The sequence below is a fragment of the Sorex araneus genome, assembly GCF_027595985.1.
Source record: "Sorex araneus isolate mSorAra2 chromosome X unlocalized genomic scaffold, mSorAra2.pri SUPER_X_unloc_9, whole genome shotgun sequence".
Taxonomy (NCBI): Eukaryota; Metazoa; Chordata; class Mammalia; order Eulipotyphla; family Soricidae; genus Sorex; species Sorex araneus.
Genome location: NW_026570969.1, coordinates 1 through 24,845, shown reverse-complemented (window position 1 = coordinate 24,845; position 24,845 = coordinate 1). Strand labels below are relative to the sequence as shown.

The 24,845-nt window shown below is 52.0% G+C and overlaps 1 pseudogene; it reads left to right on the top strand.

Moving 5' to 3' along the window:
* Window positions 1–6,089: 6,089 nt before the first annotated feature.
* On the top strand, window positions 6,090–24,693 carry LOC101548993 (arylsulfatase H-like; annotated as a pseudogene).
* The last annotated feature ends 152 nt before the right edge of the window (window positions 24,694–24,845 follow it).

The window sequence follows — 24,845 nt, the reverse complement described above, 5'->3', positions numbered from 1 at the left end:
TTTCTCTGGCCTTTTGTCTCTGCCGGAGCTTCTCTGGGCCCCCGGCTGTGGGCGGGGGAGGGTCGTCTCAGGCCGGAGTTCCTGTTTTTCTCTGGCCTTTGCAATGGCAGAGCTATCACTGCCCCGGGAATTTACTGCCTGGGGAGAGAACCAGTTAAATGGGTAAACTGAGGCTGGTGAGTCTGATAGAGCTGGAAAGAGTTAACTTTAAAAAAAAAAAAAAAAACCTTGCTGGGGCTGGAGTGATAGCACAGCAGGGAGGGTGTTTGCCTTGCACGCGGCCGACCCGGGTTCAATTCCCAGCATCCCATAGGGTCCCCTGATTAATCACAGACCCCAGGTGGGCGGGGGTCGGAACCTCTTGAGTCTCAGGTGCGGGGCCACTTCTGCTTCACCCTCATCCTGTGCCCCCCACGTTGCCGTGTCTTGGTTCTTCCTGTTCTGCTGAGTTCCTTGGGGGGCGGGGGGGGGGGGCTTGACCATGAAGGGAGCAAGTCAGAGGCTGCAGGACCCCCTCTGGGCCCCGGAGCCAGGAGAGGGCCGGGGTCTTCCTTGCGGCCATCGTTCCTCGTGTCTGACTTGTCTCTGCGTCTCCGACCGACTCATTGACCTCTGACCTGCCACATGACATCTGGCGGACGAAGGTAAGGACAGGGTACGTGGGGGTCCGGGAGGGTCTGCGTAGGCTTCCGGCATCATCGGAAGATGTGTCTCTGGAAGTCCTAAATTTTCTTTTCTTTTTGGGTCACACCCGGAAATTTTTTTTTTTTTTTTTATATTATAAAGGATACTTTTGGGCTGGAGCGATGGCACAGCGGGGAGGGCGTTTGCCTTGCACGCGGCCAACCCGGGTTTGATTCCTCCGACCCTCTCAGAGAGCCCGGCCAGGTACCGAGAGTATCCCGCCCGCACGGCAGAGCCTGGCAAGCTCCCCGTAGCGAAATATGCCAACATATGCCAAAAACAGTCACAACAAGTCTCACAAGGGAGACGTTACTGTGCCCTCGTGAGCAAATCGATGACCAACGGGATGGCAGTGACAGAGACAGTGACCAGGCAATGCGCAGGGCTGACTCCTGGCTCTGCACTCAGGAATGACTCCTGATGGTGCTCGGGGGGACCCTATGGGATGCTGGGAATCGAACCCGGGGCGGCCACGTGCAAGGCAGACGCCCTCCCTGCTGTGCTATCGCTCCAGCCCCCTACTTTCAAGTTTTTAAACTATACTGATAACATAACTTCTGCAGAAAAAACATTGGGAATTCCAAAATAACCCGGGAGAAACAGACTCTAATACAATAAAAAATAAGCCACAAAAAAAAAAAATCAATCAGGGGGCTGGAGCGATAGCACAGTGGGGAGGGCATTTGCCTTGCACGCGGCCGACCCAGGTTCGATTTCCAGCATCCCATAGGGTCACCCAAGCACCGCCAGGAGTCATTCCTGAGTGTATGAGCCAGGAGGAACCCCGGTGCATCCCTGGGTGTGACCCAAAAAGAAAAAAAAAATCAATCAGACACAAAGTCCTTTCTAAGGATCGAGTCTCTGCTGATTGGTTACCAGGCCGAGTAGAAACATGGGGGTGAGGTTTTGCTTTTTATCTCCACAGATGAGGAACATTCCAAGTCACACAAAGTTCTCCATGAATCTCAACAACAGACGACGAATGAAAACGCTGAGAATCAGGAATGAAACAACTCTGAATGGAAGATTCAAATCCAGACAGGAGCACACGCCCCCAGCGTGGACCCCGCCTGACCACCCAGCGACCGGCGATACCAACGTGGGCAGGGATTAAAGCCCCGACCAGCTGGGCTGAGGAGGTATTGGACCACACTCACACACAGAGGACGCCTGAGGCTCCTTGTCTAGCCATCAGCTCTTGTAACATCGCAGTTAAGTGCCTGCCCCCAAAACTGACATACTGGGCATACATTTCTTCTTCTTGCTTTTTGGGTCCCACCCGGCGATGCTCAGGGGTTCCTCCTGGCTCTGCACTCAGGAATAACTCCTGGCGGTGCTCAGGGGACCCTATGGGATGCTGGGAATCGAACCCAGGTTTGCCGCATGCCAGGCAAATGCCCTCCCCGCTGTGCTCTCGCTCCAGCCCCAGCCTGACTTTTCTCTGTGCCTCTGACCAACTGATCGACTGATCGATCACAACATGAATGTGTATGCTTTTTTTTTTTTTCTTGAGGATGCAGAACAATAGCACAGCGGGGAGGGCGTTTGCCTTGCACACAGCCAAAGACCCAGGTTCAATCCCCGGCATCCCATAGGGTCCCCCAGGCACTGCCAGGAATAATTCCTGAGTGCAAAACCAGGAGGAACCCCTGAGCATCGCTGGGTGTGACACCCAAAAGAAAAAAAAAGTCTTTATATATATATATATATATATATTTGATTGTTGGCCCACTTGATGCTCAGGGCTTCCTCCTGGCTCTGCACTCAGGAATCACCCCTGGCGGTGCTCGGGGGACCCTATGGGATGCTGGGAATCGAACCCGGGTCGGCCGCGTGCCAGGCAAATGCCCTCCCCGCTGTGCTCTTGCTCCAGCCCCTAATATAAGGACCTTCTCTGGGGCCAGAAATGCATGAGCAAACAGGAGCTCAGGACAGAGGGCATCGGGTCCGGCTTCCTGCCCCTCCCCGGAGCACTGGGGGCCCAATTAATCCTGCGGCTGACCCTAATTACAGCCCTGGGAGCAGGCGGACCAGGGCCAGGCTCGGAGCAGTGATCCCTCTGCTAAATGAGGGCCCCGTGGTTAAACACCGACACGGCGGGCCATAGGCCACCGTCCCGTCCCCCCCTCACCCCCCCTCCAGCTGCCTGGTTGACCCCCCGCAGACTGGTCCTTCTCTGCGTCTAATTACGGGCAGGTGGAGGGGACGGGCCAGGTGCGGGCAGGACCGAGCTTTGGAAGGCGGCAGATGTCTCGTGCCCACAGCAGCAAGGGCTGAGTTTGCCGGCCGTGATGGTGACGGGGAAGGGGTCCCCGGAGTGCAGGGCTTCGGCTTGTATCAGGTAGGACCTTTATTCCTTACCCCTTCCCCCCCCCACACACACCTCTTCTTTATTTTGGGGGGCTTTGTCTAGAGTTGTATGTGAAAGAGATGATGGTTTCTTTCAGAGTTTCGGGATCGAGCTGTATCAGGCGGGACCTGTATTGGTCTCTCCCCCACCCTTTATTTATTTATTTATTTATTTATTTTGCTTTTTGGGTCACACCCGGCGATGCTCAGGGGTCCCTCCTGGCTCTGAGCTCAGGAATCACGCCTGGCGGTGCTCAGGGGACCCTCTGGGATGCTGGGAATCGAACCCAGGTCGGCTGTGTGCAAGGCCAACGCCCTCCCCGCTGGGCTATGGCTCCAGCTCCCCCTCCTTAATTTTTTTTTGGGTGGCTTTATCTAGAATTGAGAGGATGGTTTGTTCCGAGTGTCAACTTCAAGTTGTATCAGATAGGACCTTTATGGGTTATCCCGCCCTTCTGTATTTTTTGGGGGCTTTATCTAGGATTTTATATGAATGAGATGATGGTTCGTTCAGAGTTGTGGTTTTGAGTTGGAGTTGTATCAGTCAGGACCTGGATTGGTCCTCCCCCTCCTCCTTTATTTTTTTGAATTGTATATGAATTGAGTTCATGGTTTGTTTCTGGGTTTTTTTTTTGTCATTTTGGGTCCCACCCAGCAATGCACAGGGGTTACTCCTGGCTCTGCACTCAGAAGTTACCCCTGGCGGTGCTCAGGGGACCCTCTGGGATGCTGGGAATCGAACCCAAGTCGGCTGTGTGCAAGGCAAACGCCCTCCCCGCTGTGCTATCGCTCCAGCCCCTTAAGTTGATTGTTCAGAGCTGTGGCTTTGAGTTGTATCAGGCGGGACCTGTATTTTATCTCCTCTTCCCTCTCTTTATTTTTTTTGGGCTGTATCTAGGACTTTATATGAATGAGAGGATTCTACCTCTGTGTCCTCTCTGCAGTTTCTCTCTCTTTTTTTTTTTCTCTCTTGCTTTTTGGGTCACACCCGGCGATGCTCAGGGCTTCCTCCTGGCTCTGCACTCAGGAATCACTCCTGGCGGTGCTCTGGGGACCCTATGGGATGCAAGGATCGACCCCTGGGGTCAGCTGCCTGCAAAGCAAATGCCCTCCTTGATGTCCTATTGCTCTGGCCTCTGTTTTTCGATCAGATTATCTAGCTTATTCTCTCTGATCTGGCTTTGCTATTTTATTGCCTTATTTATTGTGTTCGGGGGATGGGGGCTCAATCAAGAGTGCTCCGAGCTCACTCCTGCTTCTCTGCTGAGGAATAATTGCAGGTGGTGCCTCGGGAACTCTGTGGGATGTCGGGGATGCCATCTGGGTTAGCCCGGCACAAAGCAAACGCCTTCCCTGCTGTATTCCCAGGTTCTGCAGGCTACCTATTACAGAGAACCAGAGACAGATAGACAGCAGAATAAATTATTCCTCATTTAAAAGCCACACTTTCCGGGGCTGGAGTGATAGCACAGCGGGGAGGGCGTTTGCCTTGCACTCGGCCAACCCGGGTTTGAATCCCAGCATCCCATAGGGTCCCCCGAGCATCACCAGGAGTCATTCCTGAGTGCATGAGCCAGGGGTGACCCCTGAGCATCGCCGGGTGGAACCCAAAAAGAAAAAATAATAATAAAATAAAAGCCACACTTTCCTTTTGATGCACTTTGTCTTCATCATGGGTATAATTTACACTCCCTCACCCCCACCAGTAATGGAAGCTGGGGTTGACCCCAGCTCTGACCCCCCCGCCCCCCCCACAGGGACAAACTGGCTTTTGTGTCTGTTCGAATGGCGAGCAGGAGGAAGAACGTGGGTTAAGTGACCACCACATTTCCACCCAGACGTTCAGGGTCCTTCACGTGCTGGGATCAAGGTGATTTCCAAGGGCCATCGGTGACCCTATAATGTCCTAAGCCTGGAGGACGTTCGGGAATTTACGGGAATCCCTTTAGAGCCTTTCTGAATGTCGGAGGGGTGTGTCATGAGGCCCAAACGCAAGTTCCAGGAGGGAAGAGGAGGCAAGGTGGGCCAGGAAGAAGTGGCTGGGGTGCAACTATCAATTTGTTCAAATAATTATCATAGAGACGCAGCGGCTGGGCTGGGCGGGCTGAGAAAGTGGGACTCTCGTGGCCCCTTGAGAGCATCCTATAGACTCTCTCTTGGGACTCTGGTTAAAGGAGTCGGCGTGGATGTGCAGATTTTGTCCACTAACAAGAGGTTAGCAAGGAGTGTCTTCCTGGGAGCGGGCAGTGAACAGGGCAGCCCTCCCCGGAAATCCTTGCCGGCTGTGTGTGTCCGCCCGTGAGGGTGGAAATCCGGCCTCTGCAGGCTCATAACCCACCCACCCCACTCTGCGAGCAGAATCCGTGTCACCCGTCTCTGTGTATGAGTGAAGGATTCGTCATCTGTCCGCATTATCCCTCCAGCCGTCATCCGTCCATCCACCAACATTTATATCCACATGTATGCATCATGTATCAATGACCCATCATCCGTATCCCCTACACATCACTCACTACCCACCACCCATCTCAGATACGTTATTATCCATCTACCCATCCATCCGCCTTTCCCATTCATTATGAATGCACCGTCTTTCTATACATCGATCGTCCATCTGTCCATTCGCGTATCTATTATCTATCTTTTTTTTTTTTTGCTTTTTGGGTCACACCCAGCGATGCTCAGGGGTTACTCCTGGCTCTGCACTCAGGAATTACCCCTGGCCGTGCTCAGGGGACCACATGGGATGCTGGGAATCGAACCCGGGTCGGCTGCGTGCAAGACAAATGCCCTCCCCGCTGTGCTATCGCCCCAGCCCCTATTATCTATCTTCTTTACCTCTGTGTATTGATCCATCAGTCCATTCAGTTTTCATCCGTCAGTCCGTCGTCTACCATCTATAACTCTATCTATCCATCCATTACCTACTGTCTACCTACTAACTATCGTCTATTAACTCTACATCCAGGGATGTATCAATTATCCATCCATTCACCTACCCATTACCCATCGAGTTTCCTGCCCGTCATCCTTCTTGTATTCATAATATATCGGCGATGTCTCTGTTCATTACGTATCCATCCAAGAATTCATCCAACTTTTATCATCTGTCTGTCCATCATCTATGATCTACTGATCCATCTATCCACCCATTAACTATCAATAATCAGCTTTATCTCTATCCTTTCACCCAGCTATTTGTCTTTTATCCATTATGCATCCACACACCTATTGATCTATCATTAATCCATCCATCTACCATCCATACATTATCCATCCACCCACCCACCCATTCATCTATGCATCCACCCACCCACTCACTGGTCCATCAGTCCATCCATCCATCCATTCATCCATCCGCCCATCCACCCACCCACCCACCCATCCATCTATCCATCCACCCACCCACCCACTCGTCCATCCATCCATCCATCCATCCATCCATCCATCCATCCATCCATCCATTCGTCCATTCGTCAATCCATCCATCCATCTGCCCATTTGCCCATCCACCTGTCGACCTGTCCATCCACCCATCCATCAGTCCATCTGCCCATCCACCCATTCACCTGTCCACCTGTCCACCCACTCATCCATCAGGCAATCCATCCATCCATCCATCCATCCATCCATCCATCCATCCATCCATCCGTCCGTCCGTCCATCCGTCCGTGCATCCACCCATCTACCCATCCACCCATCCACCCGTCCACCCACCCATCCACCCACCCATCCATCCATCCACCCATCCATCCACCCACCCACCCATGCATCCATCCACCCACCCATGCATCCATCCACCCATCCATCCATCCATCCATCCACCCATCCACCCATCCATCCACCATCTATTATCTTTGTACTACATATCCAATCATTGTCTATCCATGAATTCGCTCAACTTCCTGTTATTTATCTAACAATCTGTCTATCCATCCATTGATTATCTATAAATCATCTTTCCATCATTTATCTATCAAGATTTGTAATTACTCGCCTATACATCCATCATCTAGGTATCATCCATCCATTATCCATCCTCATATTACCATATCCATATAACCTATCAATCACCCATCTTCATATCTCTGTATACATCTACCTAATCCATCTAATCACCATTGATCATCAATACATTAATATTTACAAATTGCCTCTCCCTCCATCTCTTCATCTGTCTCCTGATCTACCGCCTGTCTGCGTTTACCCATCTGTTTATCGATCTATTATGCCTGTATGTATCTATCTTTCTGTCTTTCCATCCTTCAACCCCTCACCTCTCTGTCACGGTGACTGATCAGGGGTGAGTTTCTTCCTGAACGGTCCATGGGTGGAGAAAGTTTTCACGCAGGATTCCACTTCAGATCTGAGTAAGCCTCTCCTGGGTGTCACCTCCAGGCTGCCCTGATCTCAGATTTTTCCCTGCACCCTTGGCACCCATCCCACAGGTGGAATTTCGCTTTCTTTCATTCCCCTTTTATTTATTTGTTTATTTATTTATTATTTGCTTTTTGGGTCACACCTGGTGATGCACAGGGGTCACTCCTGGCTCTGCACTCAGGAATGACTCCTGGCGGTGCTCAGGGGACCCTATGGGATGCTGGGATTTGAACCCGGGTCGGCTGCGTGCAAGGCCAATGCCCTCCCCGCTGTGCTATCTCTCCAGCCCCCTTCTAGTTTTTTTTTATTTTTTGCAAAATGCTGTGCAACTATTTTCCCGAAAGGCTGGTCACAGGGGAGTAGAGAATCTCTGTTCCGTCCCATCTCTGCACCCCCCTCTCAAATCCACAGCTGCCTGTTTGGTGTTTGGGCATATGACCCTCCCACACCCCGGGGGGAGGCTGGGGGCGTGGGGGGGGCAGGGAGAGAGTCGGGGGGGTGGCGTTCAGAGCTCAGGAAACTGGCGGTTCTGCCTCAGTTGGACCAGAACAAGCTTCTTAGCCGTTGTTGGTGCTCGGGGGAACGTTGGCCGGGAGGAAGGATGTTCTAAGGAACAGCCAGGCTGGGGCGGCCTTTGGGGGACGACCCCAAGGCACGCAGGGGCTTGGTGCCACCACCCGGGTCCCATATTGTGCGTTTCCAACCTGCGGGTACCTGGTGTGTGTGTGTGTGTGTGTGTGTGTGTGTGTGTGTGTGTGTGTGTGTGGTTGTGGTGCTGTGACCGTGCTTGCTGTGAGGGCGGCAGGCCAAGCCTAGGGTGTGAGACGGGTTGCGTCACTCCGTCTGGAGGGGAGGATGAAAGGCCGCCCGTAATGAAGGGGCAGGCAGGGGCCCGGCTCAGACAGGCCGGACAATTACAGGGCAGCCTTCAAAGGGGAGCAGGGGAGAGGGGGGCCAGCCTGCCACAGGGAACCTGCTCCTTGGGCCTGTGTGTTTGGGGCCACAACTCTCCCTTCCCTTCCCTTCCCTTCCCTTCCCTTCCCTTCCCTTCCCTTCCCTTCCCTTCCCTTCCCTTCCCTTCCCTTCCCTTCCCTTCCCTTCCCTTCCCTTCCCTTCCCTTCCCTCCCCTTCCCGTCCCTTCCCTCCCCTCCCCTCCTCTCCCCTCCTCTTCCCTCCCCTCCCCTCCTCTTCCCTCCCCTCCCCTCCTCTCCCCTCCTCTTCCCTCCCCTCCTCTTCCCTCTCCTCCCCTCCTCTTCCCTCCCCTCCCCTCCCCTCCCCTCCCCTCTCCTCTCCTCTCCTCTCCTCTCCTCTCCTCTCCTCTCCTCTCCTCTCCTCTCCTCTCCTCTCCTCTCCTCTCCTCTCCTCTCCTCTCCTCTCCTCTCTTCCACACTCCTTCCCTCCCCTCCCCTCCCTCCCTTCCACACTCCTTCCCTCCCCTACCCTTCCCTCCCCTCCCCTTCCCTTCCCTCTCCTTCTCTCCCCTTCCCTCCCCTCCCCTTCCCTTCCCTCCCCTTTTCTCCCCTTCCCTCCCCTCCCCTTCCCTTCCCTCCCCTTCTCTCCCCTTCCCTCCCCTCCCCTTCCCTTCCCTCCCCTTTTCTCCCCTTCCCTCCCCTCCCCTTCCCTCCCCTCTCCTTCCCTTCCCTCCTCTTCTCTCCCCTTCCCTCCCCTTTCCTACCCTTTCCTCCCTTTCCCTTCCCTCCTCTCCCCTCCCCTCCTCTCCCCTCCCCTCCACTCCCTCCCCTCCCCTTCCCTTCCCTTCCCTCCCTCCCCTCCCCTTCCCTTCCCTTCCCTCCCCTCCCCTCCCCTTCCCTCCCCTTTCCTCTCCTTCCCTTCCCTTCCCTCCCCTCCGTTCCCCTTCCTTCCCCTCCCCTCCCCTTCCCTTCCCTCCCCTCCCCTTCCATCCCCTTTCTTCTCCTTCCCTTCGCTTCCCTTCCCTTCCCTCCCCTCCCCTCCCCTCCCCTCCCCTTCCTTCCCCTCCCCTCCCCTCCCCTTCTCTTCCCCTTCTTTTCTCTCCCCTTCCCTTCTCTTCCCCTCCCTCTCCTCCCCTTCCCTTCCTTTCCCTAGCCCTTCCCTCCCCTTCCCCTCCTATGGGGTGCCTGGCATCGAACCGAACTCTTCTCCGTGCAAAGCCAGTGTCTCCCCCCCCAACCCCGTGCTCTCCCTCCAGCGCACCTTGGAGGTTCTTTCCAGAGGCCCAACAGGTGGGGAGGGTCCCGGGAACAGATACGGGGAACAGACGCACCCCTGCCAGCCAGGACCTGGTCCCCAGGCCCTTCCCCTGCATTTCACCAGCCCCGTGGAAGTACCTTCACCCCTCTGACCCCCTATTCCCTGCCCCATAAAGCAGGCGGTGGTGGGGCTCATTAGCTGTAAGGCCAGTGAGGGCACAGGGTGTGTGTGTGTGTGTGTGTGTGTGTGTGTGTGTGTGTGTGTGTGGCTGGGGGGACACAGGAGCCCCATAAACTGCTGCTATTCATCCTTGTCAGAGGTGCGGCTCCCGCCCCCAGGTGAAACCTCCGCGGCACCCCTGCGGTTTGTGGTAAATTGAGGGTCCTGGGCACCCTGGGTGGGGCAGGTGCCCTCGCTGGACTCCAATAAAAGGGCCCTAATGAGTGTCGCCCGCCCACGGCTCTCCAGGGCTCTAGCAAGCAGCTGTGGCTTCCCTTGACAGGCAGGGGCAGCCTCAGGTGGGCCAGGCGGTGGGGGAGGAACAGGGGTGCTCTCCCTTCCCGTCCTCCTCCCCCTCCTCCTCCCCCTCCTCCCCCTCCTCCTCCTCCTCCTCCCCTTCCTCCTTCTCCTTCTCCTTTCTCCTCCTTTCTCCCTCCCTCCCTCCTCTCCTTCCCTCCCTCTCTCCCTCCATGTTCCTCCCTCCTTCCCTTACTTCCTCCATTTTTCCTTCCTTCCTTCCTTCCTTCCTTCCTTCCTTCCTTCCTTCCTTCCTTCCTTCCTTCCTTCCTTCCTTTCTTCCCTTCCTTCCTCTATTTTTCCTTCCTTCCTTCCTTCCTTCCTTCCTTCCTTCCTTCCTTCCTTCCTTCCTTCCTTCCTTCCTTTCTTCCTTCCTTTCTTCCTTCGCTTCCGTCCTCTATTTTTCCTTCCTTCCTTTCTTCCTTCCTTCCTTTCTTCCTTCCCTTCCTTCCTATATTTTTCCTTCCTTCCTTCCTTCCTTCCTTCCTTCCTTCCTTCCTTCCTTCCTTCCTTCCTTCCTTCCTTCCTTCCTTCCTCCCTCTTCTTTTCTTCTTTCTTTCCTTTCTTCTTTTCTTCCTTCCTCTCTGTTTCTCCCTCTTTCCCCTTCCTCATTCTTCTTCTCTTCTCTATTTCCTCCTTCTCCCCTTCTCTCTCCCTCTGTCCTTCCTTCCTTCTCTTCCTTCTTTCCCTCCCTTCATTCCTCCCATTTTTCTATCTTCCCTGCCTTCCTTGACTTCTCTCCCCTTTTTCATTAGTTCATTCCTTCTTTCTTTCATTTCTCTTTCTCCCTTTCTCCCTTCCTTCCTTCCTTCCTTCCTTCCTTCCTTCCTTCCTTCCTTCCTTCCTTCCTTCCCTCCTTCCTTCCTCTCTTTCTATTTTCTTCCTTCCTCTTTTCCTTTCTTCTTCCCTTTCTTCATTCTTCCCTTCCTCCCTCCCTCCCTCTTTTTCTATCTTCCCTGCCTTCCTTGACTTCTCTCCCCTTTTTCATTAGTTCATTCCTTCCTTCTTTCATTTCTTTTTCTCTCTTTTTTGCTTTCTCCCCTTCCTTCCTTCCTTCCTTCCTTCCTTCCTTCCTTCCTTCCTTCCTTCCTTCCTTCCTTCCTTCCTTCCTTCCTTCTTTCCTTCCTTCCTTCCTTCCTTCCTCTCTTTCTATTTTCTTTCTTCCTGTTTTCCTTTCTTCTTCCCTCCCTTCATTCCTCCCTTCCTCCCTCCCTTCCTTCTTTCCTTCCTTCCCTCCTTTCCTTCCTGCCCTCCTTTCCCTCTTTCCTTCCGTCCTTCCTTCCATCCTTCCTTCCTTCCTTCCTTCCTTCCTTCCTTCCTTCCTTCCTTCCTTCCTTCCTTCCTTCCTTCCTTCCTTCCTTCCTCCTTCCTTCCTTCCTTCCTTCCTTCCTTCCTTCCTTCCTTCCTTCCTTCCTTCCTTCCTTCCTTCCTTCCTTCCCTCCTTTCCTTCCTTCCCTCCTTTCCCTCCCTCTTTTCTTCCCGTCCTTCCCTTATCCTTCAGGCCACACCCAGCAGGACACAGGGCTTTTTCCTGGCTCTGCACCCAGGACTCCCTCCCGCCTGGACTCAGGGGACCACGTGCTGTACCGGGGATCCAGTTACATCCCCCTGCCCAGTGGACGCCGTCCCCACTGTGCTCTGACCCTGGGCCCCGGTGTCTAGACTTCACGCAGAGACCGGGCACCTGGGACTCCGTGTCAGTCGTGTCTTGTTCCTCCCCGGAGCCCTCTGCTGTACTGAATCTCGCCATACGTGTCGAGCCCAGTCCCGCTGTTGTGACGTTGGTCTGTGAAAACGGGACTGAAACAAGAGCAAGGCACCCACACAACTCCACGGGGCGGTTGGTGTGTCACTCGATGCCGGTTGGCTGATGGTGTCTGTTGGTTGTTCTGCCTCCTCTCCCCACCCCCACCTTGCAGGAGCCCCTGGCTGTTTGTATCCTTGTGGTGCTGGGTTGCGGGCGCCCATGGGGTCACGACGAGCAGGAACACCAGACCCAATATTGTGCTGTTAATGGCCGACGACTTGGGCATCGGGGATTTGTGCTGCTACGGGAACCACACAATGAGGTAAGGACATCGGAGTCGACCCCGGGGGCTGGAGCGAGAGCCCCGCGGGGAGGGCGTTTGCCTGGCACTCGGACGACCCGGGTTCAAATCCCAGCATCCCATAGGGTCCCCCCGAGCACCGCCAGGAGTCATTCCTGAGTGCATGAGCCAGGAGTGACCCCTGAGCATCGCCGGGTGGGACCCAAAAAGGAAAAAAAAAAATCAGAAACAACCCTGTCTTCTCTCCTTTGTGTGTGTGTGTGTGTGTGTGTGTGTTACACACACACACACACACACATGAACCTGCATTTCCAGCCCCTGCAGAAGGCTAAACAGACCCCACAGTGAGGAACAGTGGAGGTTGCTGAGAAAACACAATCTTCCTCCAACCCCGCCTAACTCCTAGTTCCACAGCCCTTACTGCAGCAGTGCTTGGAACTTTTTTTTTTTTTTTGGCTTTTCGGGTCCCACCCGGCGATGCTCAGGGGTTCCTCCTGGCTCTGCACTCAGGAATGACTCCTGGCGGTGCTCAGGGGACCCTTTGGGATGCTGGGGATCGAACCGGGACCGGCCGTGTGCAAGGCAAATGCCCTCCCTGCTGTGCTATTGCTCCGGCCCCTATATATATTTTTATAGAATCACTGTGAGCTACAGTGACAAAGCTTCCATGTTTGAGTTTCAGTCACACAATGATGGAACCCCCATCCCTCCACCCGTGCCCATCCCCCACCCCCGTGTCCCCAGTGTCCGCCCATCCCGCCCTCCCCCTGCCTCCATGGCAGACAATCTCCCCCACACTCTCTCTCTGCTTTGGGGCATCATGGTTTGCAATACAGACACCGAGAGGCTGTCACGGTGCGTCCTTTGTTGACTCTCACCACCACACATCTCCCATCCCGAGCATCCCTCCAACCCTCCCCGACACAGTGACCCCTTCTCCCTCCCAACTGGACAGTCTGACTTTTGACTGAGGCATCCTAGTAGGTCAGTAAGATTCTCTCCGACGGAGGGACCTCGTGTCAGATTTTCCTGCAAACACCGTCCAGTTCCCGCCCGCCCCCACCCCCACCCCGCACATGTGCCCGGGAGTGTTCTGCATCTCCTGGTCGATGCCCACGTCGGGCGTTTCCCCTCACGCTTGCTCCGTCTGCCCACAGCACCCCCGAACATCGACCGCCTGGCCAGCGAGGGCGTGCTGCTGACCCCAGCACCTGGCCGCTGCGTCCATGTGCACCCCGAGCCGGGCGGCCTTCCTGACTGGACGCTACCCCATCCGCTCAGGTGGGCACGGACCCTGAAGCCTCTTCTGCACCCCCCCTGTGGCTGCCAGGGGCCTGGGCAGCTGTCACGATGCTGGCTCGATGCTGGCTCTGAGGAAGGGGCGTGGGAGGTCCCGTACGGGCCGGGTGACCAACAGGGGCTGGGGGGTTCTCCTTAATCTCTTCCCAGCGACCCGGAAGGCGAGTGCCTTGCACACTTGCCCGTATATGTTATACCAACGGTAGCCGTTCGAATTCTGCACACACAGAGCATGCATACGGGGACGGATATTTGCTTACAGAAAAAAAAAATAAATAAATAGAACCACTCAGTGACTCTTGCAGAGATTTCTCCAGACTCTAATTTTTTTTTTTTTTGCTTTTTGGGTCCCACCCGGCGATGCACAGGGGTGACTCCTGGCTCATGCACTCAGGAATGACTCCTGACGGTGCTCGGGGGACCCTATGGGATGCTGGGAATCGAACCCGGGTCGGCCGCGTGCCAGGCAAACGCCCTCCCTGCTGTGCTATCGCTCCAGCCCCTGATTATCTAACATTGTAGAATTCCAGGAGCGTGTGACTTCTTATGCTATTCGTAACAAGCTATATAAAAGAGTATGGGGAGGGGCTGGAGTGATTAGCACAGCGGGGAGGGCGTCTGCCTTGCATGCGGCCGACCTGGGTTCGATTCCCAGCATCCCATAGGGTCCCCTGAGCACCGCCAGGGGTGATTCCTGAGTGCAGAGCCAGGAGTAACCGCTGTGCATCGCCAGGTGTGACCCCCCCCCAAAAAAAAGAGACTATGGGGAGGATTGTCTGCCTTAGAGGCAGGGGGAGGGGTGGGATGGGGGGGATACTGGGTTTTTTGGGGGGTCGGAAATGTACCGTGTTGAAGGGTTGGGTGTTCAGTCATTTAAACAGGAAAGCTTTGTAACTGTATCTCACATTGATTAATAATAATAATGATAATGATAATTAATAAAATTAAGTTAGCATCCTCAATTAAAAAAGTAATGTGGAGTGTATGCCTAATTCCATCAGCTTACTCAATGGCTGAATAAATAGCAGTTCTCCTACATTTGAAAAAAATATAGAACCGGGGCTGGAGCAATAGCACAGCGGGGAGGGCGTTTGCCTTGCACGCGGCTGACCCGGGTTCGATTCCCAGCATCCCATAGGGTCCCCTGAGCACCCCCGGGGGTGATTCCTGAGTGCAGAGCCAGGAATAACCTCTGTGCATTGGCAGGTGTGACCCCCCCAAAAAGAAAGCAAAAAAAAAAATATAGAACCACTGTTCTTGAAAAACATAGCTATTAGGGTTTGAGGAGAGTTTATTCTTTTATGTGGTTCTTTAAATTAAAATATTGCAGTTTTATTGGGTTTAACTAAATTGTTAAACTTTTTTTTTCTTTTTGAAAAACACCCGGCAATGCACAGGGGTTATTTATTCCTGGCTCATGCACTCAGGAATGACTCCTGGCAGTGCTCGGGGGACCATATGGGATGCTGGGAATCGAACTTGGGTTGGCCGGGTTCAAGGAAAACATTTTTTTTTTTGGAGGTGGGTGGCCATACCTGGAAGTGCTCAAGGCTTATTTCTGTGTTTGTGGTTTCACAGTGCTCAGGGGATCCTAGCAGGTGCCAGGGATTGACCCTGAGTTGGCCGGTGCAAGGTTGTACTTGCAGATCCTTGCTGCTGGGCTACCTTTTTGTCCCTTTGACCAGAGATCGAGTTGCGCGTTGGGGTTGCTGCTGTAGATTGGGTGTTGGACCAAGTTGTTGGGAGAAACAGTGGGAAGCAATGTTAACCCGTCTAAAAAAAAAAAAAAAAAACAAAAAACAACAGCAGGGGCTGGAGCGATAGCCCCGCAGGTAGGGCGTTTGCCTGGCACGTGACCGACCTGGTTTCCGAAGAAACCACAGGACCCCCAGACATGGGCTCTTTCCCTCCCAACTTGGATCGGAGCTCAAACGTCTAGTGGCGTTCGTGTCTCAGACGACGGGACCTCAATTCGGGCCATGTTCAGGGTCACCTGGGTGAGCACTCAATGATGAGTCGGTCACCATCACGTCTGTCTCTGGGGGGAAGACATCTGTCCTTGGAGAAGGGGCTGGAAGACACGGGTTCAGGGGTTTGGCATGAATCCTGGTAAGCCACTCTGAGGAAGTACTGGAGGAGGTACTCCAGTTTGGTGCTCACCTGTGTGCCCCTCTGCATTAATTAATTAATTTTATCAATTGAAATTAAATAAAATTAATTTTTTATTAATTTTAATTAATTTTTATTATCTTCAATTAGAACATGTGACCTTCCTATTTTTTTAAATTAATTTATTCTTTTTTTTTTAATTCTTTTTTTTTTTTTTTTTGCTTTTTGGGTCACACCTGGCGATGCACAGGGGTTACTCCTGGCTCTGCACTCAGGAATTACCCTTGGCCGTGCTCAGGGGACCATATGGGATGCTGGGATTTGAACCCGGGTCGGCCGCGTGCAAGGCAAACGCCCTACCCGCTGTGCTATCTCTCCAGCCCCTTTTTTTTTTTTTTTTTTTTTAATTCTGTTGTTGATTCACCATGTGGAAAGTTACAAAGCTTTCAGGTTTAAGCCTCAGTTATACAATGCTCAAACACCCGTCCCTTCACCAGTGCACATATTCCACCACCAAGAATCACGATATACCTCCCCCCTCCCCACCCACCTCCCCAGCCCCCCCACCCCGCATGTGTAACTGGTAATAATTAATTTATCCTTGGATTGAATCACCGTGTGGAAAGTCGCAAAGCTTTCAGGTTCCGGTCTCAGTTATACGATGCTCGAACCCCACCCCCCTCTGCATTTTAGGCATGGCTTCTCCGCACAATTTGAACCGGGATTTCACCTGGCTGGGAGGCTCTGGGGGTCTTCCCAGCAACGAGACGACGTTCGCCAAGCTTCTGAAGGATCGGGGCTACCGCACTGGCCTGGTTGGTACGTCCAGCGGGCACTGCGGTGTGGGCACGGGTCTGGCTGGCTCCTGACCAGCTGGCAATGCTGTTTGGATGTGCTGTGCAAGGTAGAAATTTAACTCCCCCCCCCCACCCCAACCCCGGGAGGAGCTGTGGCTTGGGGAGTTCGGATCTCAGCTGATTTTACCGAAAGAAGTCCGCAGGGTGCCCAATCAGAACCCACTGGGTAGTATATGGGTTGGTGAGAGGAGGTCAGAGTCCCTTATGCAAATGAGATCTGGACGATGACCCATCAGAACGCATTTGGAATTTTATTGGGTTTGCTAGAGGCTGTCAGAGACTCTTATGCAAATGAGATCTGGACGATGACCAATCAGAACGCACTTGAAATTTTATTGGGTTTGCTAGAGGCTGTCATAGACCCTTATGCAAATGAGATCTGGAGGATGACCAACCAGAACGCACTTGCAATTTTATTGGGTTCCTAAGAGGATGTCCTAGACCTTCCTTTAAGCAAATGAGATCTGCAGGGTGACCAATCAGAATGCACTTGGCATTATATGGGCTTGTTAAAGGATGTTATCGACCGTTATGCAACTAAGATCTGGGGGATGACCAATCAGAACGCACTTGGAATTCTATTGGGTTTGTAAGAGGATGTCAGAGACCTTTATGCAAATGAGACCTGGACGATGACCAATCAGAACACACTTGGCCTTATATGGGTTTGCTAGAGTATGTCGTAGACCGTTATGCAAATGAGATCTGGAGGATGGCCAATCAGAACGCACTTGGGATTCTATTGTGTTTGTAAGAGGATGTCAGAGACCTTTATGCAAATGAGACCTGGAGGATGACCAATCAGAACACACTTGGCCTTATATGGGTTTGCTAGTGTATGTCGTAGACCGTTATGCAAATGGGATCTGGAGGATGACCAATCAAAACGCACTTGGCCTTATGGGTTTGCTAGAGGATAATGTAGACCGTTATGCAAATAAGATCTGGAGGATGACCAATCAGAACGCAGTTGGCATTATATGGGTTTGTTTAAGGATGTCAGAGACCCTTGTGCAAATGAGATCTGCAGGGTGACCAATCAGAATGCACTTGAAATTTTATTGGGTTCCTAAGAGGATGTCATACACCCTTAGGCAAAGGAGATCTGAAGGATGACCAATCAGAACGCACTTGGAATTCTATTGGGTTTGTAAGAGGATGTCATAGACCTTTATGCAAACGAGATCTGGAGGATGACCAATCAGATCACACATAGCCTTCTAAGGATTGTAAGATGATCTCTTATGCAAATAACATCTGTAAGATAATCTCCTATGGCCTCATGCAAATTATGTTTGGAGAACCAATCCGAGCGCACATGGCCTTGTTTGTATGGGGTGGTGAGATGATTTCACAGGCCCTTATGCAAATAGGATCCGGAGGGCAGCCAATCAGAGAGCACACGCCTTTCTATTGGTTAGTAAGAGGATTTCTTATCCTGTTAGGCAAATAAGACCTGGTGGACGGCCAATCAAATCACACATGCAAATTAGGGGGTGTACCATCCCGCATCCTCTGAAATTCTTGGTTCCTCTAGACTCATCTCGGCCACAATAAGGAATATGGGACTTTTCTTTTTTTCTTCTTTTTTTTGGGGGGGGGGGATGTGGGCTTTTTGTGTCACCCCCAGTGATGCTCAGGGGTCCCTCCTGACTCTGCACTCAGGAATGACTCCTGGCGTTGCTTGGGGGACCCTGTGGGATGCTGGGGATTGAACCTGGGTTGGCCGCATGCAAGGCAAACTCCCTGTCTGCTGGGATATCGCTTTGCCCCCCCCCCCATGTTGGATTTTTGTGGCATTTCCAGTCTGCAGTTGGGTAGCCAAGACCCTGCTGCACCTTTGGAATCCGAGCTCAGTTCTGAAGCTGCACTGGGTGATCTCCAGGGCCATTGATGGCCAACGATACTCTCTGGCCGACCGCCCTGCCCTGCCCTGCTGTCACCCCCCCCCCCCGCCGCAGGAAAGTGGCATCAGGGTCTGAGCTGTGCCTCTCGTGACGACCACTGCTACCATCCTCTGAACCACGGCTTCGACTTCTTCTACGGCCTTCCCTTCGGCATGCTGAGCGACTGCCAGAGGTCGGGCCCCCCGGAGCTCCACCGGGGACTGACCATTAAGCTCTGGGTGTCCACGGTGATGCTGGCCCTGGTGCCCCTCCTGCTGCTCATCCCCAAGTTTGCCCGCTGGTTCCCGGTGCCCTGGATGGTGATCGTCACGCTCGCCCTGCTGGTCCTCCTGTTTTTTATCTCCTGGTTTTCTTGTTACGGGCTCATCCGCCGCTGGAACTGCATCCTGATGAGAGACCACGAAATCGTGCAGCAGCCGCTGAAGGAGGAGCGGGTGTCCAGCCTCTTGCTGAGGGAGGCACTGGCTTTCATCGACAGGTACGAGGGCTGGCAGAGAGCTTGATGTCTTCTTCATCTCCTACCTCCCCCTCCTTCCCGTCCCCGCATGTCACAGGGACCTGCTCCTCATCCTCTTTCCCCTGCTTGTCTGTCTGATATCTTTGTACTGCAGGGGCCAGTGGCATTCAACAGTATTGGAATTTTTATTATTATTATTATTATTGTTATTATTTTGATTTTTTGGGTCACACCCAGTGATGCACGGGGGTGACTCCTGACTCATGCATTCAGGAATGACTCCTGGCGGTGCTCAGGGGACCCTATGGGATGCTGGGGATTGAACCCGGGTCGGCCGCATGCAAGGCAAATTCCCTCCCCGCTGTGCTGTTGCTCCAGCCCCAAGAGTATTTGAATTTTTGAATTTTGAATTTTGTATTTTGAATTTGAATATTTGTCTCTCCCCTGCTCTCCTCCTGATTGGGAAATACTTTCCTTGGCTCACTGGCTGGATTTTTCCGCGCCTCATGTCACTGCAAATAGGCAAAGTCTCTCTCCCTCTCTCTCTCTCTCTCTTTCTGTCTCTCTCTTTCTCTCTCTCTTCCTCTTTCTCTTTCTCTCTCTTTCTATCTCTTTCTCTCTCCCCCTCCCTCTCTCTTTTTCTCTCTTTCTATCTCTCTCTCCCTCCCTCTCTCTCCCTCTCTCCCCCTCTCTCTTTCTATCTCTTTCTCTCTCTCCCTCCCTCTCTCTCTTTCTCTCTTTCTATCTCTTTCTCTCTCTCCCTCCCCCTTTCTCTCTTTCTCTCTCTTTCTATCTCTCTCTTTCTATCTTTCTCTCTCTCCCTCTCTCTCCCTCTCTCCCTCCCTCTCTCTTTCTCTATCTCTTTCTCTCTCTCCCTCCCTCCGTCTCTCTCTTTCTCTCTCACTCTTTCTATCTCTCTCTTTCTATCTTTCTCTCCTTTCTCTCTCCCTCTTTCTCTCTCTCTCCCTCTCTCTCTCTCCCTGTCTCTCCCTCCCTGTCTCTCCCTCCCTCTCTCTACCTCTCTCTCTCCCTCCCTCTCCCTCCCTCTCTCTCTCCCTCCCTCTCCCTCTCTCTCTCTCTCCCCCCCTCTCTCTCTAATGCACTCAGCTCTTGCTCCTGCATCTCCCACTCAGGGACCACTTCTTGTGGTTTTCAGGGCCCCATGTAGGAACCTGCGTAACAGAGAACAAGGCAAGCGCCCTACATGCTGTGCTATCTCTCTGCCCGTGCACTTCCTCTTTCACAAAATAATGCCAGGAGTAACCCCTGAGCATCACCGGGTGTGACCCAAAAAGCCAAACACCCTCCCCGCTGTGCTATCACTCCAGGCCCCAAAGTCTTTCTCTTTTTCTTTCTTTCTTTCTTTCTTTCTTTCTTTCTTTCTTTCTTTCTTTCTTTCTTTCTTTCTTTCTTTCTTTCTTTCTTTCTTTCTTTCTTTCTTTCTTTCTTTCTTTCTTTCTTTCTTTCTTTCTTTCTTTCTCTTTCTCTCCCTTCCTCCCTTCCTCCCTTCCTTCCTTCCTTCCTTCCTTCCTTCCTTCCTTCCTTCCTTCCTTCCTTCCTTCCTTCCTTCCTTCCTTCCTTCCTTCCTTTCCTTTTTGAGTCACACCTGGTGATGCTCAGGGGTCCCTCCTGGCTCTGCACTCAGGAATCACCCCTGGCAGTGCTCAGGGGACCCTATGGGATGCTGGGAATCGAACCCGGGTCAGCCGCGTGCCAGGCCAGCGCCCTCCCCGCCGTGCTATCGCTCCAGCCCCTCATTGGTCCTTCTTCCCACGCAGGCTGGAGGGGGCGTCTCCCAGGGCGCGCCCAGAACGCATCCCCTCCGAGGGGGCACGTCGGGGTGGTCCAGCCGTACGGGCGGGTGGATGAGGCGGCCCCCAGGGGATGGTCACGCGGCGGCTTCTCTGCCCTGCCCAGGTCCAAGCGCGGCCCCTTCCTCCTTTTCGTGTCCTTCCTGCACGTCCGCACCCCGGGCATCACCAGAGACAAGTTTGTGGGGCGCAGCAAATACGGGCCGTACGGGGACAGCGTGGAGGAGCTGGACTGGATGGTCGGTGAGTGCTCAGGGGAGAGCCTCGGGGGGCTGTTCTGCTGTGGAGTGACTCCTGGATCAGTGCTCAGGAGTCACTCCTGATGGGGCCAAGACGGAGCCTAGGGGCCTGCCTAGGTTGGCTGCATGCAAAAAAGAGCGCCTTGGGGCTGGAGCGACAGCACAGCGGGGAGGGCGTTGGCCTTGCACGTGGCCGACCCGGGTTCGATTCCCAGCATCCCATAGGGTCCCCCGAGCACTGCCAGGAGTCATTCCTGAGTGCATGAGCCAGGAGTCAGCCCTGAGCATCGCCCGGTGGGACCCAAAAAGAAGGAAAAAAAAAAAAAAGAACTCCTTTACCCGCTGCAGGCTGGATTATCTCTCCAGCCCCTCCTTTGGCTTTTTGGGTCCCACCCGGTGATGCTCAGGGGTCCCTCCTGGCTCTGCACTCAGGAATCACCCCTGGTGGTGCTCAGGGGACCCTATGGGATGCTGGGAATCGAACCCGGGTCAGCCGCGTGCAAGGCAAACCCCCTCCCTGCTGTGCTATCGCTCCAGCCCCACTGTCCTATAATTTTATAGGATGCTGTTATTTCATGCATTCTTGCCTGTCATCATATGATTACGAGGAATGATCACTTTTATAGCTAAGTGTTTTATTATATACTTACGTTCAGTGGCTCACATATTTTATGAATAAATTTAACACCTCATATTATGAATATTACGTGGAGTTTTAATAGCCGGTATGTTTGCATGTTTCTACATGAATGATAGTTATTATGTGTTGTGGTATAGTTATGTGTATATATATAAATTTATTGTGGTTAATCATTTAAGGTACCGTGAGCACCTTCTTTTTTTTATATATTATCTATCAATTACCAGTTATATTAATAAATATACTTACAGAGGTCATATGATTTGTCCCATGTGTGTTAGGTATACTGTTTATGTTACACACAATATGTTACACACAAGTGGATAATATGTTACACACAAGTGGATATTCACAGTATCCACTTGTGTGTACATATTAAACATACTATTTTACATCATAGAGTAGTTTACATTTTATATATTTTGTGCAGTACAAAGTAACATTTTGTTCTGGGCATGTTATATGTATACTCTATATTAACACTTAAACATGGGCATAACACGGGCTGGAGTGATAGCACAGCGGGTAGGGCGTTTGCCTTGCACGCGGCCAACCCGGGTTCGATTCCCAGCATCCCATAGGGTCCCCCGAGCACCACCAGGAGGAATTCCTGAGCGCATAAGCCAGGAAATAACCCCTGTGCATTGCTGCGTGTGACCCAAAAAGCAAAACAAACAAACAAACAAACAAAAAAAAAACATGGGCATAAGACAAATAGGTAATAAACAATGTAACAATGATACTATGCGTAATGCTATATATAGTATATGTATATATGAATATATTATGTATACGTAATATATGATATATTTAATTATAGTATATCCTGTATAATTATTTTATGGTGTATCCTATATTATAGTATATCCTACATATATCAATATGGAAAATAACCTTTATAATATTATATATAATTACAGTATATCCTATAGATATGATTATAATATAAATATAATAATATTTACTTATATGCTTTTTTTTTAATTTTTGGGTCACACCCAGCGATGCTCAGGGGTTACTCCTGGCTTTGCACTCAGGAATTACTCCTGGCGGTGCTTGGGGGACCATATGGGATGCCGGGGAATGAACCCGGGTCAGCCGCGTGCAAGGCAAACGCCCTACCCGCTGTGCTATCACTCCGGCACCCTTATATGCTTTTTTTTTCTTTTTGGGTCCCACCCGGCGATGCTCAGGGGTCCCTCCTGGCTCTGCACTCAGGAGTCACTCCTGGCGGTGCTCAGGGGACCCTATGGGATGCCGGGAATCGAACCCGGGTCAGCCACATGCCAGGCCAACACCCTCCCCGCTGTGCTGTCGCTCCAGCCCCTATTTCCATGCGTGTTCTTGCACTGCACAGAGGGTATTCCGTGTGCTGCCGGAGCACTGGGGTCTTGTCCGGTAAACAGACTCCTCACGCTCAGCCTGGGGCGGCCAGTGTGAGGTGGAAAGAGAAACTTTGTGCGTCTAGACAACCGTCCTTACCTCCGCAGCTTGGACCTCCTGCCTCGTAGCTCTGCCACGTGACGTGGTGAAGGGGGTGTGGAGGCAGAAGGGGCTGGAGAAGGGGAAGATGAGGGTAGGAGAGGATCATGCTGAGGGAAATGAGTCAGAGAGGGAGAGGGACGGACATAGAAGAACTGCACTCATTGGTGGAGTATAGAATAACCTAACAGGAGACGGACACCCAAGGGCGGTAGAGACCAGGGCCAGGAGAATGGGCCCATGGTTGGAAGCTGCCTCCTGAGCTGGGGGAGAAGGAGGCTGGGAGGGAGAAGGGGTCACTGTGTCAGGGATGGTTGGAGGGATGCTCGGGATGGGAGACGTGTGCTGAGAGTCGACAAAGGACGCACCGTGATGGCCTCTCGGTGTCTGTATTGCAAACCAGGATGCCCCAAAGGAAAGAGAGACAGAGAGAGAGAGTCAGAGACAGAGAGAGAGACAGAGACACAGAGAGGAGGAGAGAGGAGAAGAGAGGAGAGACAGAGAGAGAGAGAGAGAAAGAGAGAGACAGACAGAGACAGAGACAGAGAGAGAGAAAGAGAGAGACAGAGAAAGAGAGAGACAGACAGAGACAGAGACAGAGAGAGACAGAGACACAGAGAGAAGGAGAGAGAGAGGAGAGGAGAGACAGAGAGAGAAGGAAAATGCCTGCCATTGAGGCAGGCTGGGGAGGGGGGTGGTGGGAGGGCCCTGGGGTCACTGGTGCTGGAACTGTGCTCTGGTGGAGGGACGGGGGTTGGAGCACTGTATGACGGAAACCCGGCCGTGAGCAGCTTTCCACCTGGGTATCTCTCGGAGACTCAATACAGAAAGGAGGGAGGGCTACAGAGCCCAAGGTCGTACTGCAAGGCGGCCGACCCGGGTTCGAGTCCCAGCATCCCATAGGGACCCCGGAGCACCGCCAGGAGTCATTCCTGAGTGCAGAGCCAGGAGGGACCCCTGAGCATCACCTGGTGTGACTCAAAAAGCAAAATAAATAAATAAATAATATTAAACATTAAATTAAATATTAAAATAAATAATTTAATTGATATTAAACATCAAGATTAAATATTAAAATAAATGATTTAATTGATATTAAACATCAAGATTAAATATTAAAATAAATGATTTAATTGATATTGAACATCAAGATTAAATATTAAAATAAATGATTTAATTGATATTAAACATCAAGATTAAATATCAAGATAAATAATTTAATTAACATTAAACATCAAAATTAAGTATCAAAATAAATAATTTAATTAATATTAAACATCAAAGTTAAATATCAAAATAAATAATTCAATTAATATTAAATATTAAAATAAATACTAAAATAAACAATTTAATTAATATTAAATATCAAAATTAAATATTAAAACAAATACTTCAATTGATATTAAATATCAAGATTAAATATTAAGATAAATAACTTCATTAATATTAACTATTAAGATGAATAATTCGATTGATCATTGATTGGTTTGATTGATATTAAATCCCCCCCCCGGGGCAGGGAGAAAGTGTCCCGTCTTCTCTCCCGCCCCCCAGGGAAGATCCTGCAGCGCCTGGACCAGGAGCAGCTGACGGACTGCACCCTCGTGTACTTCACCTCCGACAACGGCGCCCACCTGGAGGCCCGGGGCAAGGGGCGCCCGGCTGGGCGGCTGGAACGGGGTCTACAAAGGTGACGGCCGGGGGGCGGGAGGGGGCGTCAGGCCGCGCTTGCACACGCGGCCTTAGGGGGGTCTGTGGTCCGCTTCCTGCTCCTCTCTCTCTCTCTCTCTCTCTCTCCCTCTCTCTTTCTCTCTCTCCCTCTCTCTTTCTCTCTCTCTCTCCCTCTCTCTTTCTCTCTCCCTCTCTCTCTCCCTCTCTCTTTCTCTCTCTCTCTCCCT